A 4,078-nucleotide genomic window follows, 5' to 3' on the forward strand; every position below is an offset into this window, starting at 1 on the left:
TCTCCATACAACTGTTGAGAGAGTATTTTCAGTTTTGCATATTGTAAAGAATCGACTTTGAAATCGTATAGAAGATGAGTTGGGTGAATGATTTTCTAGTAACATATATTGAGAAAAAAATATTTAAAACCATAGATTCTGTGGCGATTATACAATGGTTTCAGAAAGGTGGATACTCACACTTGTAATTTTTTTTTTGTTTGATTTTGAGTTTTTTGAAAACTTTTTTTTTTTGATAATTAATGTACACATATTTATAATTTTTTATTTTTGGTGTTAAGAATTTTGAGTCGTTTTTTTAATGAATTACATGTTAATTTGTCCACTCTAAACTAAAATCCTGGTTCCGCCACTGTGTGTTTGGGACCATATTTGGCACGCATATTTACAACAAAGAAAATGGATCGAGTTTTGTTTAGTTCAAATGTGATTAAGCGATCTTTAAGTTTTTGCAGTCAGTCTTTAAAACGAAAAAAGTAATAAAATGTATGACCCATAAATAGTGTAGGGGGATTTCCCGCTACTGTCTAAGTGACACGTGGTGGGTGAAATATTGTAAGACTATAGATCCGCACTATAGGCGAGGACCATCAGATCAAGTCTGAGAGTAAGTGGCTCGTGCTATTCACGTGACTTCAGTGGCATGTGCCTGTCACGTAAAAGACCGTCACTAGGTTAAGTATGTTCTCCAAGTCGTTATGAAGGAGAGAATGTGGAGAAAATGGACTTCAATTCCTCCTGTCGAACAACTAACTGGCGGTGATGATGGGCTTGTTATCCTACCCACATGTTGTATGCAGATAAAAGAAAACAATAGAAGACAAGGACAGAATAACAGGTAATAACCAAGGCGCGGATTAGGCTGTCCTCAAGGAAAGATTTCGCCCCTTCCAATGGTGCGAAAAGGCAACAATGGGCGTCTTCCTCACATGATTCAATGGTTAACAAAGTGACGACTTTGCACTAGAACGTACTACCCTCTGTAATATAGCAATATAACTCTCTCCTCGGGGGCGGTAAAAATAGAAGAAGAATAAGATGGGTTTCTGTTTCTCTGTATGGTGATTGAAGGTTGTTTTTGTTTGGATGAGTTACGTCTCTATGCTAATCGGATTCACCGGTGTACTCGCCCTCACTCTATGTATGTCTGTAATGGATTTGCTGGTGCACTCGAGTTCTAGCTCCTATCTCTCTCTGTTTAGTAATCGATCCCCTCTTAGTAATCGATCCCTGTCTATAGGTGCGGTGTCTATAGGTATCAATCGGTTACCAGATGGGAGAAGGACACCTCTCAAAGTCGGTTTCACAAAACCAAGTCGAAGTAGAACTCTAGCCACCCTAGCCGAAACTTCCTGCAAAAGTAAAGTTTAGGCAACCTTTGTACCCTAAGGGCACGCCCTTATGATGGAGGAATTTCTCATATACCTCATTTGCTAGTGGTGGTTCACCAATGTGGGACTAAACACAATGCACTAAAGTGGAGAGAACACACATAGTTCATCTCCTCCACGTTGCACACACACACAAGTATTTTGAAATACTCTTGGAGATTCCAACACCACATACACTAATGATGGTGGTCCAGGCGAGGGGAGGGTCGGAACGGCGAAAACGTTACGTTTACTGCTCCAGGGTCTTTCCAGGCTAACCAAGCAGTCTGAAGCAGCAAAGGCGCAATCTAGAAACAGAGCTACATAAGATGCCCATTTATTATGAACTGAAATATTCTGTTATTGGCAACTTATAATTACTTCTTCTTTTTTTTCGATAACCTACTTATACGTACTTTGAGTTCCTTTAGATGTTGCATATACGTACAATACAAACATATTCGACGAAGATGTTTTTCGTCTGAACAGATGAGCAGAGAAAATAGTCAATTAATGCCAATTTTCCCTGTATAAGGTCCATTCATCAGCGTTTATAGTATCCTCTTTGTGAGCAGAAAGACGATTCTCAGCAAATTCAGACGGCAAGGACTTCCAATATAGGCTCGGCTCCCATTCTGCTTCCTTTAAGACCTTCAGTATCTCATCCACTACTATCTTGCTACCCCCAGAAGATAAGTGGGCACCATCTGTAAAACTTGAAGTTTTCCAATTATCAGTTTTCTGGATAGCTGTGTAGAGATCAATAACCTTCACTCTCATATCTCTGCAGAGCTGTATACAAGCTTCTGAATATCTCTGGCAGGCCTCATTGGAGCGAACAAGCTTAGACTTAGAACGAAATTGTTCCTCGTTGACAGGAAGGCAACTAAGAAAAATTATGCGTGTTTGGTCTGAAAGGCTAGTTAGATGAATTGCAATACTTCTCATGTTCTCAACATATTCTGGAAGTGGCACATGAGGACTTAAGCCAGAGGGATGAGGATCCATTGAGTCGTTTCCGCCAAAGTAAACTACAACCAAGTCAGGTTGTATAGCTGCATCCTTTGGAAAAACTTGATGGACAACTTCGAGAGCACGCCGTGAGTTCCAACCATTGTACCCTCGTAATATTATGTCAGCTTTACGGCTGTAGATGTCTGCAAGATGTGCTCCCCATCCACCATTGCTGTAGCTTATCTGAACAATTGAAGATCCAAATAGCACGAATTGAGGCCTTTTTGGTGCTGCCATCTTTATTGATCGATCTATCCACAGGTGGATAATACAGAAGTCGATGGATTGATACCTGACTGGCGCTACAACTGTTTGTCTCAGTTTTAGATGTTTATATAGCAATTGGAGTATATAAACGGGTTATTTTCTTAGAAGGTTGCTGCAAGTACCGAAGACGTCGTAGACCTCTTCATTTTCTTGGTTTTATCACTAGCATATTAAACAACCCCCGTTCGCAAACTGGAATTGCCTTTAATTTGGTTGTTTCTAACCGAGGATATTCTGATACGGACTAGATCCTGTTTCGGTGGATGTGTGATCCAACAATCTGAAAATCAAAAACAAACTCACATTCTCAATGTTGGATGTGTGATGTTTTTTATTTTTAGACCATTGGATCACATATTATTATTAATAGTTTGCTAATTGTTACTTTATAGCGCATAATTGACGCACCCTAAAAACAAGTTCTCAATTTATTTTATAGTTTTATTTTATTTTCTTTATTTGGTGCAAGTACCGACGTAGACCACTTTATTTTCTTTTTCTTGGTTTTATCACTAGTAAGGGTGGGGATACCCGATTACCCATAACTGAATGTTCTGATTATAGGTCTTAAAAAATTAGATCCATTTAAAATAAATAATAGGCCATTAAAAACCGAACCAATAAATAATCGAAACTGTAAAACCGAATAGTAAACAATCTATAGGTATCCGAACCAAAATTGAAACCGATTATTATGATTTTGATATATAAAATTTAGTATTATATTACATTTAAAATAATCAAATTTATATATTATAATATAAAATATGTTTTTTACGTGTAAAAGTCTATTAAATATATATATAGCATAATAGTGAATGTGTGTTGTTAAATGTATATTTTATAACAATACATTAAACAAGTGTATCATAGATGTTAATAATAATGTCAACGTGTATATTATGAATTAACTAATATATTTTATATTTATTACTTATGTACGCACATATATATTTAAATATGATACACATGCTTGATATATTGTGGTACATGCACTTATTATAAACCAATATGTAGTGTACGTTCATGTTAAAAATTAGTGATTATCGAGATGTAATTGTAAGACGCATGTACTCGCATGTTTGATTTAAAATACGAGTTAATACACACAAATGTATATGTATGCACGTAAAATATATCAAGATAACAAATATATGTGATTATACGTGTACACGATCGAGTTAATGCAAAGAAACAAATATATGTATATACACATAAAAAAATCAAATTTTTTGGAGTTAAATATTTGATTATTTTAATTTCTATATCAAAGCTTGAAATTATCACATGAATGGTAAATGTTTTAGCGTGTATGATTGATATATGTTTATAGATGGGTTATTTAGCTTTTAGCCCCACTTTATATATGGATATTAACATTTGGCTCTCCTAAGTTGCTAAATTTGGTTTTGGCCCCAGTTCTGTTA

The 4,078-nt window shown here is 36.0% G+C and overlaps 1 pseudogene across 1 annotated transcript; it reads right to left on the reverse strand.

Moving 5' to 3' along the window:
* Window positions 1-1,706: 1,706 nt before the first annotated feature.
* On the reverse strand, window positions 1,707-3,008 carry LOC147512328 (GDSL esterase/lipase WDL1 pseudogene; annotated as a pseudogene). The gene has a single exon (XR_015214886.1). The product of XR_015214886.1 is annotated as a GDSL esterase/lipase WDL1 pseudogene (transcript).
* Window positions 3,009-4,078: the final 1,070 nt, after the last annotated feature.

The sequence above is a fragment of the Coptis chinensis genome, chromosome 3 (genome assembly GCF_015680905.1).
Source record: "Coptis chinensis isolate HL-2020 chromosome 3, ASM1568090v1, whole genome shotgun sequence".
Lineage (NCBI taxonomy): Eukaryota > Viridiplantae > Streptophyta > Magnoliopsida > Ranunculales > Ranunculaceae > Coptis > Coptis chinensis.